Here is a 13925-nt window from a genome sequence, read left to right as displayed (position 1 = left end):
CGTGGGCTGCAGAAGTCCAGGTTGTGAAGGTCAAAATGAGGGGTGTGGTACAGTTGCAGAGAAAAGGTGACTCAGTGAGACCCAAGTCTTTAGAGACTAGTGCTGGTGAAGTATCATCTCAGATCAAGGTGAGGCACCCCTCATCTATCCCTCTTCTCTTCAGGACAGCTTTTGGTCACACCTACCCTGTCAGTGTACCCAGATGCCAGAGTGTCCTCTGGAGAGAATGTTACCCTGCTGTGTCAATCATGGTATCAAATGGGCAGTTTCCTTCTGTCTAAAGAGGGGACTGCACACCCACTTCAGCATTTAAGATCAGTGTTGCAAGCTGAGATATACCAGGCAAAATTCTTCATAAGCAATGTGACCTTTATCCATGGGGGCATCTACAAGTGCTACAGCTCAGAAGACATATTCTCCTACTTATTGTCACATCCCAGTAACCCTGTGGAGCTTGTGGTCTCAGGTAAGCAGTCTTTGGCCTCTCTGTGCTAAAAGGGTAACTCATGATCCTACAGTGGGAAGAGCACTTAGCTAGAACATGAGGGGAAATAGAGAGGGTGGACCCCATGGGGATTCACCACCCAAAGTTGTAGAACCTAACATCAGTCCTTCAAAGAATTCCCATCTCACCTCTTTATTGAAATCCCAAAAGTTCTAAGTGGACAGCAGGAGAGTCTTATGTAGCTTCAAGGCAGATGTGAAAAGACAGTGAGAGATGAAGCCTCCAGGGTCAGCCTCTCCCCTTCACACTTCACTTCTGTTCTTATAAGGATCCCCTGAAGACTCCAACTCCTCATCCCAAGAGCCCATTCCAGCATCTGGTGAGTGTCACTGACTTCTTTCTTGGGAGTTTGCTCCATCACCAGGCTGCCTACAAATGCTCAGCACATCTATCTGGTTCCTCTGTCATCTCAGTTTGTGTCCAAGGACCCAGAGGCTGAGCTGAGATCTCAGCTGTGTCTGCAGCATCCCAGAGACATAGAGCGTGTGATGCATAAGGGAACATCCAGATAGAGATGTTAGGGCTCAGACTGGGAGGTGCAGGTGGGCAGTGTGGAGAACAGAGTACCAAGCCCCCCATCTGTACATCACTCTCCAGCATGCTCTGGAAACCAGGCTGATAACCATGAAAATCCAGGCCTTGGGAATAGTGACAGTAGTGTTGAGATGAAGACCCCAGGGGGAGAGAAACTTATGAGATTGGTGCAGCCTCCCCCCACCCTTTTGAGATTCTAACTTAAACTTTTGCTCTGGGCTTCTGTTTTTCCAGCTATAAAAGGGAGTAGCATAGTCCACATTTTTAAGTTCCTTTCATCAGTGACCTAAGCTGGGACCTCTCTTGACATAGGAGAGAGACTTCCAGAACCTAATTCTGCAGTGTACCTGTCCCCTCTGCCAGAGTCATAGTGGCACATGAAAGGGTGTAGAACAGGACCACAACAGGGAATTCAGGCCACTTCCCTCTAGCTCATGGGATTCATGCTTGGGGAAGGGGCAATGCCAGAGGGTAGATCCCCTGGTTTCAAGCCACAGATTTACCACTTCCAGCCAGGTGATCCAGGGTAAATGGGGGAGGGGAATGAACCCTGGTTGTATGATTATGGGAAGGGCAGATAATGAGTGCAAAGACCCAGCATGGGTATTGCACCCAGTAGGTATTCAGGCAGGTAGCATGGGTCCTTATTCATGATGTCCCCTTTCCCTAGCACTTGAAAGGTACCTGAAGGTTCTCTTTGGGATATCTGTGGCCTTCCTTCTGTTGCTTTTTCTTCTCACCCTCCTCCTTCTCCACCTGAAGCATCAAGATAAACACAGGAAAAAGGGTGAGTGGATTTGGATAGAGGTGACCAGGGTCTCAGAAGGTAGTGGGGTCCTCTATGTTCCATCCAATCAGGGTTCAGGACACAAAGATCAGGAAAACCATCCAGATTGGGACAGATGAACTTAAAAATGCTCTGGTGAAATCTCAGATGAGAAAATGTGATCTCAGTACATGTGCAGATGGCAGGTAGTCTGTGTAATTTTCTGTTCCTGGAATGTATCCTGTGAGCTGTAAAGGTTCCAACCTTTCGTTGTAGATGCCTGGGCATAAGGGGGCTCCATCCTCCTGTTTAACAATCTTTCCCCCTTTTCAGCCCAGAGAGAAGCTGTGGAGCCAGTGACTAGGTACAGAAGTCCCCAGAAGAGGTAACTCTGGCCCAGAGACACAAACTCCTATCTGTCTGACAGGGCTCACTTCCAAAATAAATCATTCTCTTTCCACAGTTCTGTTTCAGCTGCTGCCATCCATGAAGAAAACTTGTGTGAGAGAAAGAAGACCCTGGGGAGAGAGATGGATAAGGTCTCAGTTCACAGGGATGCTAAGGAGGTTCTGGTGTCCAGACTCTGAGGAACTAAAGCCTGGCTGTAGACCACACTTCCTGCTTTTCTCTCCGTCTTATGCTTCACACATAGGCTGAGTACTATGTGGAGCTGAACAGTTGGATGAGGTACCTCTCTCCATCTGCAGTGCTAATAACTACAGCCCAAAATAGCCTAGAGGGCCTTTTTTGTTCTCTCTCTATTGGGTCTCAGCAATATCCAGAGTTGATCTCTCCCTTCTGCAAGCACCTGCCTCCTGTGTGCTATGGTCTCACTCTCTCTGGGTTTTTCTCAAATCACGTAGCTCCTACCCCTTCTCCTTTCTGGCTTCTTGGCTTCTTTCTGGGTTGTTAATATGCTCTTGGGTATCTCTGAAGGTCATATGAATAAATGAGGCCAGATGCTCTCAATATCTCCATTCACTCACTCGCCCAGCTATCACAAGAAACACCCTCTAGACCAGGCTCTCTGCAGGGGTTACAATTAGAGCAAAGCCCAAACTCCCTAACCATGATGAGACAACATGCCAATGAGTACACAGTGTATGGAAACAAAGCAGAGAAAGGGGTGGAGTATGTGGGGACAGTGAAGGCCTTATGAATGACAAGGGGTGACTGAAAGGTGTCATCTGAGGGGAAGAGTGGATGTAAAGGCCCACAGAGACATCTAGTAGACCAGAACCTGTAGTCAGGGGACACAGCAGGGGCCAAGAACTGGAGTAGGAAGATAGGCTGTGTGACTGGAGGCAAGACAGCAAGGGTAAGAATGTCAGGATTAAAGATCATGTGGTAGGGGTTCCCAAGATCCAAGAAGAAAAACAGGAAACAGCCTCGAAGCTGGCCAATGTCTTGACTGTATGTTCAACCCTACCATTTCTCTTCTGCAAACACATTACCTTTCCTTCCCTCCCCCATTCCAGCTTTTAAACCCTCACTTCACAGTAAAATAGTCAATCAGAATGTAATTCACTTTATGTGGGAGACAAAGAAGATAAAGATGTATAAACATTCTGTTCTGGATATTTGCATCTCTGTTTTTTAGAAGCAACCCTGGAGAGATTGTGCTAGCACACAATAAAAAGTACTTCATATAAAAGATCATCAGGGTCCTATTTCTCTATTCAGAAATATTCTACATTTCTTAGGAGTTCTATCCAGAGATGGTAAATGTGCGTGTGTGTGTATGTGTGTGTGTGTGTGTGTGTGTGTGTGTGTGTGTGTGTGTGTGCGTGTGTGTAGAGATATAGATATAGATAGATATATACCTTGTCCCTGGGATGAAGGACTCTCCTGAGTGCCACAAGTGGTGAGTCACCTGGTGCCAGAAGACTCATTAATCCATAGGAAATTAATCTTCCTGGCATTCTCATCCAACAACCACAGAAGGACAACAGAACCCAGTGAGTCTCAGGAACCATTTCTGGGGGTGCTGCATTTCTGATTGTTGAGAACCTAGGTTTATTTTAGTTTTGGTCAGCATATCTAAGAGGGTAGAAGTGAAGTTTTATCTCTTTCTCATGGGTAGGAGTGATATGGAACTGTACAGACTCCAGGGTGCTGAATGGAATGGGAAAGACATTGATGCATACAAGTACATAACTGTTCAACTGTTCACACCCCTCTCTTTCGTATTCTATATGGTTGTTATCTTTTAGTAGTAGCAAATGTTTAGACAACAAAGTAAATTACTTCCTCAGACCAAAAGTGAAATAAAAACTGGTTATTTGGGAGATTGCAATAGTACGATGTCTTCCAGAAACCTCTGGACAGTCTGTGGAATAGATTGGGCATCTTTTTGGTGGGATAGTCTTCTGAGGGATCATTCAATAAGGATGTATATTAGTTATTTTTTTGTTGTTGTGATAAAACACCATCGTCAAAAACAACTTGGGAGAAGGGGGTTGGGGATTTAGCTCAGTGGTAGAGTGCTTGCCTAGCAAGTGTAAGGCCCTGGGCTCAGTCCTCAGCTTTGGGAAAAAAAACAACTTGGGAAAGAAAGGGTTTGTTTCATTTTACAACTTGTAGCCCAGCATCCAGGGACAGGAGGGCAGGAACTAAAGGCAGGAGGTCTGGAAAGATGGCTCATTGGTTAAGGACACGCACGGACTACTCTTCTAAGGGGGCCTGAGTTTGGTTTTCAGCTTCCACATCAGGGAACTCACTGCCACCTGTAACTCAGCACCAGAGATATCTGCACCTCTAGTCTCAGAGGGTGACTGCACTCATATGCACATATCCACACCCGCATGTGTAACCATAAATAATAAAAAAAATAAAAATAACAGCAGAATACTATGAAGAATTTCATAGCAACATACAAGGAGATGTAGATAAAATATGTAGATGTCTCAATGTTACTGAAAGTTATTTTTCTTGAATAATAAATTAATATCTGAATTGCTTTCCACACACTGGACACACTGCCACTAGAAAAGTTTTCCATTTGGAAGTTCTATTTTTAGAAGCTTTGCTAATTACTTCTTCCAAACATTTGTGCATTTATAAGATAAAATTTTTTGAAACTAGAGAAAGAGGAAGCACAGCCCAACATAATTTATCAGACTAGGAAGCAAAGTGATAAACTTTGCAAGGAAACAAGAAAATGAGGAAGAAAAAAGATATCTCACACCATCTTAGATGTTATCCCTTTAAAAAATGGTTTAACTGACATGGGACTTGAAAGAATCTATCTGAGCTGGATGGAATCTGACAGCCTCCATTCTGCAGTCTAGCTTTCTTTTTTAGTTTTAAATTAAAAATACATTTTTTCTCATATAATATATCATGATTATACTTTCCCATCCCTCCACTCATCCCAGCTCCTCCCCACATTCCCTCCCAACCAGATTCACTCCCTTTATCTCTCATGAGAAAAGAACAGGCTTCTAAGAGACGTCAACCAAACATGAAAAAATAAAATATAATAAGATGAAGCATCAACTTTCATACTGAATTTGGACCTGGCAACCCAACAGGAGGGAAGGAGTCCTAAGAGCAGGCACAAGAATGAAAGATGCACCCATTCTCAGAGTCAGGAGTTCCGTGAAACTACTAAGCTAATGGCTGTGATATACATGCAGAGAACCTGGTGTAGACCCACATGGCCCCGTTCTCACTGTTTTAGTCTCTATGAGCTCATATAAGCCTTGCTCAGTTGATATAGAAGGCTGTGTTCTCTTAGCAAGCTCCATCCCCTCTGACTATTACAATTTTTCTGCATCCTCTTCTGTGGGCTTTCCTTAGCTCTGAGGGAAGGGAATTCATGGAGACCTACCTCCAACTTAGACTCTCTTTCTACGTAATGTCTGTCTGTGGGTCTCTGCATCTGTTCCCATCTGCTTCCAGAGGATAAGACAGTGATCTTCTGGGCATATGCCTTAGCAGTTGACAGGTTCAAGAGAGGAGTCAAGGAGTAGATGAGAGAGGATGGAGTTGGGCCATTGGTGGTTGGGAGAATCTACAGCCTTATTGACTGGTAGTCAGAGTGTTTGTTTATTTATACAGAACTCAGTAAGCAGGGAGAGTTCATGTTGTTTCAAGACATAGATCATATCATTTCTGTCCCAGGGCATATGTTTAACCTCCTCTTGAACATCTGGGGGTTATAAGTTTAGTCATCATCGATAAACCGTGACAGAAAAGAGCTATCTTTTACAGTCATTTTTCCTCATCAACCCCATAGCCCAACTTTTAAGAATCTAGAGACATATTTTGCCAAAGCATGAGAGCCTGTTCTCAGGCTTGGAGCTCTTGCAGTTTCAAGGACATTAGAGAGAAAGAAAATCTCCAAGCCACCCAGGCAGATTGCTAAGTCCTAAGCAGTATATTATTAACTCTCATTTATCAGAGTGTCAGCTAGCAGTAGGCTCAAGGAAAATCCCCAGGCCAAAGCTGCTGCAGTTATTATTCAATTTCTGGCATTAAAAAATGCTTACATTTTATATCTTTATAGAATTTATTTATATGTCTAATCCTGGCATTCTTTTGTTCCTTGGTCATACCACACCACAGTGTCTCTGTAGCAGGAATCTTAAAGAGTCTTATTAATAAAATCAAACCTGAGTCTAGGCATTAGGGTGAATTCTGGAAGATCAGAGAAGCAGAACAGCTACCTCACCTCACCAGTTCCTCAGCTGATCCTGTTTCCTCAGACTGGAAGCCTCTGAGTACTCATCCAGAATGAATCTCAGCTGAACTGTTGCTCAAAAGCCTAAAAGCTTAACCAGCCAAATGCTCCTAGTTTCTGGTCTCCATGCCTTATAAATCTTTCTGTTTTTGCCATTACTCCCTGAGATTAAAGGCTCACTTCTTGTGATTAAAGGTGTGTGTCACCATGCCTGGCTGTTTCCAATGTGGCCTTACACTCACAGAGATCCAGATGGATTTCTGCCTCTAGAATGCTAGGATTAAAGGTGTGTGCTACCACTGCCTAACCTCTAAGTTTAATATTGTGGCTGGTCTGTCTGTGACCCCAGATAAGTTTATTAGGGTGCACAATATTTTGGGGAACACAATACTACCACATGGCTCTGCACAAGTTATCTTTTCTAAGAAAGGGAGGTCCTGATATCTCATTCTTTTGTCATTTTTCTATGTCATTTTGTCCATCAATATAAGTCTTTGTGTAGGATGGAGGTAACTCCAGCCAACCTAACTTTGTTGTTGTATCTTTCCCTCAAGGGGAATACCATATGTGACCCTCAATCTTATCTGCCATGCAATCACCTGAGTGTATAGCAAGATGAGGCTTGTAATCTGATCTCTCTAGCCCACCAAATTTTGTTTACTTTGCACTGACTATAATTGTTCCTCAGACAGAACAGGGACAGATGTTCTAAGACTATCCTGGAGCCAAAGCCTCACAAAAAGATCTCTGCCATCTTTATGTGGGTTACAACCTCCAGGGCATAAAGAAGACCTTCAAGTAGAGCCAGATAAGAATATCTTCCTAAAAGAGGGACTGCTAGTATGCTCAGAACTTTCCAGGGGAAGCTTAGAAGCAGTACTACTGGGAGAAGGCATAAATGAATCATAAGAATTTCCCATCAACCCACTGTCCCTAAGTTGTGCAAATATAAAAGCCCCCTAAGCATGCAACATGCAGAGATCAAAAACAAAATGGGCAAGGCAGTGATCCTTAGGCTCAGTTTTACTGGATCTTTGTCAAAAGCTGTAGTGGATGTGTGACTTTTGCTGTTCTCATCAGATATGGCTGTGCCACTGACATATGAGTGTAGAAGAATATCGTTAGGAACCACTTCATTGATTTTTTTTAGACCAGTAATGTTTGGTTTTATTCTAAGTCCCTAGGCTATCTAGTCTGGTTCTTGATTACCTAAGTAGTGTGTGCTATGGTTCCATCTTGTGGAGTGGCCCTTATGTCAAATCAGACCTTGGTTGGCTACTCCCACAAGTTCTGTGCCACCATTGCTATAGAACATTTTGCTGGCAGGACAGATTGTAGGTCAAAGGTCTTGTGACTGGGTTGGTGTCCACGTTTCTCTTTCAGTATTCTGCAGAGTACCTTTCCACACCAAAGCGACTAGAACATAGGGGTGAAGGCTCCATTTAGGTGCCAGATCAATGTTCAATGATATGTGGGGCTATTGTCTTTGGCAATGGGGCTCCATGTAATTTTGAAGAGATCAACCCTTAGTCTTAGCAATACCCTAGGTTGTTTGGAGTTTGCCATGGATGCAACCCAGTCTTGTATGATGGCTATTCTTGGTTGTCAACTTGGTTATATCTGGAATGAACTCTAATCCTGTAATGAAGGGCGCACTTGTAATCTGGATCTTGAAGCAGGAAGACAGAGGTTTTTGATGTGGATCTTGAAGTGAGAAGATACACACTTTTAATCTATATCTTGAGGTAGGAAGGTACACCTTTAATTTGGACCATTCATTCTACTGGAAGCTTATAGGGACAATGGAAAAAGAAAGGGATTGTTTGTTCTTTGCTTTTTTTGCCCTCACCTTGTCAGCACATCTGTTCCTTTGCTGGCATTGAAGCCTATTTCATCAGGATTCCAGCATATACAGAAGACCGACTGAGATAACCAGTCTCATGGAACCAAGCAATGACTAGATTCTTGGACTTTCCATTCATAGCTAGTTGTTGTGGGACTGCAGCCTGTAAGTCATTCTGATAAATTCATATATATATATATATATATATATATTCATTCCATAACTTTTGTGACTCTAGCGAACCCTGACTAATACACCCTGTATGGCTAAGAGACAGCTAGTTGAGACTCTATTTCTCCCATTACAAGGAGTCCTCATTAGGATAACCTTCATAGATTCCAGGAAGTTTCTACTACACTGTGTTTCCATACTGCCCTCAAACTCCCTTCAATTCCAGTCAACTCTCCATGTACTTTCTTTCTCCATCCCATCTAACACCACACTTGATCTCTCCTGTTCCTGTCACCACCCACCCCCAGTCCACCCATAAATCTATTCTATTTCCCCTTCCCAGGGAGATCCATGCTTCCCCTCTAGACTGCCCCTCTTTACCTAACATCTTTGGGTCTATGATTGTAGCTTGATTATCATTTAATTAACAGCTGATATCCATTTACAAAAATGAATGCATACCATACTTGTCTTTCTGCATATGGGTTACCTTACTCAGGATGATTTTTTTCCCTAGTTGGATCAATGCAAATTTCATGTCATGTTTTTCTTATAGGTGTTTATGGTGTTTATAAAGTGGTAATTTGAATAAATATGTCTTTGTCTAGAGTATTAAGACTATAAGTGAAATGAAAAAAATATGAGGCAAACACCATATAGACAGGTGTTTTGTTACATGGTTTGTAAAAAGGCCTAACTATATCTGCCTTGACAGCAAATAATGATAATGATACTTTTTAACACTTGTTCTAGAACATCATCAGCTGAATGAGGCCACCAGAAATGCTGTGTATTTATTCTAGTGTTGTCTCCTTTGGTTATAAGATTTTAAACTTCCTCTCTGAAAATGGACTTTCATGGTTAAGTCATGCTCTGAGTAAAAACATTACTCTGATTACTTTATAACTGCTGCTCGCGTTAGATTGAGAAATGTATCTTTAATTAGACTTTTCTGAGTTAAATCTATCCCAAAGAGTGCTGATTGGCAGTTATTAAAGCTTTCAAATTCTTTGCTTTATTTGTTTTAAAACTAAATGGTAAGTAAGGTTAAAAAATTGTGTTCAAGTACTAAACTATCTAAAATAAGTGTTCTTCTTTCTCAGATGGTTATTTTGGACAAAATGATACTAATTTGATGTTGTAAATTCTGCTGCCTTCATTGAAAAGTCAATTATTTTAAAGGTATCTCTACATTCTCCATTAAGTCAATTCATTAATAAATATAATCTGAAATCACAGTGAAATTTATGTTTCTAAAAAAGTTCAAGATAACTTTTTCACTATCCTGAAAATTAGCTGAAGACTGACAACATGGAAGGAAAACATGGAATTTCTGAAAGAATGATTTTTGTGGAATTTTAATTTGCCTTATTTCCACCCCTTTCTCCTTAGGTTCTTAGTGACCTTATTAATCAATGTCCTGCAACCATAGTATCTGTATAATTGTCAGGGTTCACAAAAATAAATACATAGTATAGAAGAGGGTTTAGCCTTTCTTACATGATAGGGGTTGGGAAGTCCAATGGCCATTTGGAAACTGGAGAGGCTGAGTACTTGGTAGTTGCTCAGTCCATGAAGCTGGATGCTTCAGCAGTCCCACTTTGGCATAGAAGGTCTGGAAATCTGGAGGACTCCTGGAGAGTTGCTGGCCTCGGGAAGACTAAAGAAACTGGGTTCTGATGGCAGTGTCAGTAGCAATAGCAATGAAGAGGTTGATGCACTCGCTATCAAGAAATGAAGGTGGGTAAGCAGTGTTGCTTTCTCCTTGGACCTCTTTGTGTCTGGGCTGTTGCTGGAAAGTGTCAACCACCCTGGGGAAGTGTCTTCCTCTCTCAGTTAATTCTTACTGGAAATCCCCTCAAGGATCCACCCAGTGGCTTGTCTTAGCTGATTCTACATCCACTGAAGTTGACTCAAGAGTTGACTCGTCAAACTGTGACGGAAGCATGTGAGCAGCCCTAGAGAATATAAAATGGCTTTATAATTTTCCCATTTCCATAAAGTAATAATCATAAAATCATGCCTGTTGGCTTAGGTAACTGTAACTTGCCACTCAAAAGTGCAGTGTAAAATGGGAGAACTTCAGAAATAGGAGTACTGTATTACCAAGTTTCTTAGGTCTGACTGCAATGTGCAAATAAAAAGAGGGGGGAAAACAAATTAGGTTCCACCAGGAGTAAGAAGCTTGTTTTTTTCACATGATACCACCAAGACAGTGAAATGACAGCCCATGAAATGGAAGATAAAAATTAGTATACTTTCTTTTGGGGGGGGGGTTTCTTTTTCTATTTATTCTTTTCTTACATATTACATCCCAACCACAGTTTAGCCTCCCTCCTCTCTTCCCAGTCCATCTCCCTACCTTTCCCATGTCCACTCCTCCCCCTTTTCCCTTCAGAAAAGGTCAGGCCTCCCAGGGATATCAGCCAACATAACAAAACAAGTTACAATAAGGCTGGACACATAGCCTCATGTCAAGGCTGGATGAGGCAGCCCAGTAGGAGCAAAAGGGTCCCCAAAGCAGGCAAAAGTGTCAGAGTCAATCCCTGTTCCCACTGTTAGGAGTCCCACAAGAGCACTAAGCTGCACAACCATAACATACATATAGTTTAGACCTACACAGGCTCCCTGATTGTCAGTGAAGGCTCTGTGAGCCCCAATGAGCTCTGGTGAGTTGATTCTATAGGCTGTGTTCTTGTGGTATCCTTGAGCCTTCTGTCTCCCACAATTCTTCATTCCTCTCTTCTGCAAGATTCCCTGAGCTCTGCCTAATGTTTGTCTGTGGGTCTTTGCTCCTATCTGTTCCTATCAGTTGCTGGATGAAGCCTCTCTGATGATGACTGTGCTAGGCTCCTGCCTATGATTATAGGAGAATAACATTAGGAATCATTTCATTGACTTTTCCCCCCCAATCTTGTTTGGTGCTACCCTAGGTCTCTGGGCTAGCCAACTTCTGATTCCTGGTCCTCCAGACAGTGTCAGGCATGGGCTCCCTCTAGTGGCATGGGCCTCAACTTTGACCAGTCACTGGTTGGCCACTCCCACAAGTTGTGCCATTGTTACTCCAGTACATCTTGCAGGCAGGACAAATTGTAGGTCAAAGGTTTTGTGGCTGAGTTGGTGTACCATTCCTTCCACTGGAAGCCTTGCCTGGTTACAGAAGATGGCATGTTCAGGCTCAATATTCCCCAATACTAGGAACCTTTGCTAGGTCACCTTTATAGATTCCAGAGAGTTTCCATTGCACTAGGTTTCTGCCTTGTCCTCAATTGCCCCCCAATTCCAGTCAGGTCTTCCAGTAATCTCTCCATCCACACTCCCCCAATCTCTCCTGTTTCTATCCCCACCTGCCCACAATCCACTCAAAACATCTATTCTATTTCCTCCTCCTAGGCAGATCTTTGCGTCCTATCTTGAGCCTTCCTTATTACTTAGCCTCTCTGGGTCTGTGGATTGTAGCATGATTATCTCTTAATTTACAACTAATATTCACTTATGAGTACAAACCATGTTTGTCTTTCTAGGTCTGGACTATGTCACTCAGGATGATTTTTTTTCTCTAGTTCCATCCACTTGCCTTCAAGTTTTACATTATGTTTTTAACAGCTGAGTCATACTCCATTGTGTAAATGTAAACTTAGCTTACATTTTTTTGCCAGAAATTGCTATGTATGCTGACAAAAGAGGAAAGCATAGTGACCAGCTGTCACTATGAAGTATAACGATGTCCAACATGGTAAGATAACTTTAAAGGTACAATAGTAGCACTTACACTTGAGTGGTACCCAACGACTCCCTAGTTAGACTTAAAACTCACTTAACAGGAGGTAAATCATGTCTTGTACTAAAAATCTAGCTAAGTACCCTGGGCTAGCAAGGTAATACATGTAAGAGGAACCTTATACTTTGCCATTATTAAACCAGCAGAATTCTCATCTGTGTTCTAAAATGTGTCTTTGCATTCACAGATAAGTGGAACTCTTACCCCTTATCAAATAACCTTCTCTTTGTAGCAAACAAGAAACCATTTCAGAAAACTACCATGAGCCATAATACACAAATCAGTTGATCATGAGAAGCCCAGCCTCAATGTGTCATGTATAACACAAATTCTGTACCCAAGCCTCAGAGAAAATCATGAGAGGAAAGGGCAGAAAGATTATAAGAGCCAGAGGTCTAAGAAATTTGTTGGAAGATTGTGTCTCTTAGAAATGACAGGGAGGCTACACTCATATACCTCACAAATATGCCTAAAGAAGTTCTCAACAATGAAAATAGCAAGAGACAAATCTAAAGGGGACAATTTCATGGGGCCTTAGTTAGGGTTTCTTTTGTTTTGACAAAAAAAGTGACCAGAGATTCACATTTTCCTCCAGTCTTCCAAAGCCATTCCTCTAGTCTTATCCCCAGCTCTTCAGCACAGCACCTGTAATGGCCTTCCCACACCTCATCTCTAGTGGAATCCACAGATCTTCTCATTATAACCTCTCTACCCACCCTGTCAGCCTGGATGAGACCTTAGTTCACAGCAGAAATATGAACCTATCATGCTGATCATGTCTTCAGCTTGCACTAGTTAAACTAGTCACAAGATTTGGTACCCTTGAACTCCATCCCAGAAGTAAATGTTGCAGCACTGTACAAGCCATCTAACTATAGCACTACTGTTCTATGTCTGATTTCCATAACATTTTCCTGTGTTGATTATATGGAGAATCCCTATACACTGTGAATACTGATAGAAGTCATAGTTGGTCCATATATACCTTGTGTCCTGGCAGCTATGCCTACAGTACACATCTCATAGAACAAAAATTCAACTTCATAAGGAAATAGATCATAGTGCTTAGAAAATAAAGTTTTGGAGTCAGATGACTGGGTCTATTCACACCTTTATTATTATATTCACTAAATAATGAACAGTTAACTTACTCAACTTTATACAAGACTAGTGGTATACCCCACACACTCTTATGTAGTTGAAAGTTTTCCTGTGTCCCAGTACTGCAGTTGCTCAGACCCAAATAAACACATAGGGTTTATATCAATTATGAATTGCACAGCCATAGCCTATGGCTCAATTTTCTTGCTAGTTCACTCTTATAACTAAACTCAGCCCATTCTTATTAATTTATATGTCACCACATGTTCCATGGCTTTACCTATGTACCATTACATGCTGCTCCCTGAATAGCAGGATGGGGTCTCCTCCACCTCTGCCTTTCTTCTTCAAGTCTCTCTCCTGGATGTCCCCACCTGGCTCCATTCTTCCCTGCCATAGGCCAATGCAACTTTATTTAACAACCAATGTATTTAACAAGCAATACATTGTCACTGCATACATAAAGACATCCCACAGCATTCTTTGCTAGTCTTATCCTAGTGAAAGTCCTGTCATCATCAGAGTGGATACAGCTGTAGA

General features: G+C 42.2%; 1 pseudogene; it reads left to right on the top strand.

Moving 5' to 3' along the window:
- The first annotated feature begins 35 nt into the window (after positions 1-35).
- Positions 36-13925, top strand: part of LOC118590421 — a 28643-nt pseudogene continuing 14753 nt past the window's right edge.

The sequence above is a fragment of the Onychomys torridus genome, chromosome 1 (genome assembly GCF_903995425.1).
Source record: "Onychomys torridus chromosome 1, mOncTor1.1, whole genome shotgun sequence".
NCBI classification, from domain to species: Eukaryota; Metazoa; Chordata; class Mammalia; order Rodentia; family Cricetidae; genus Onychomys; species Onychomys torridus.
The sequence above is the reverse complement of the archived record's forward strand: the minus strand, read 5'-3'. Positions and strand labels throughout refer to the sequence as shown.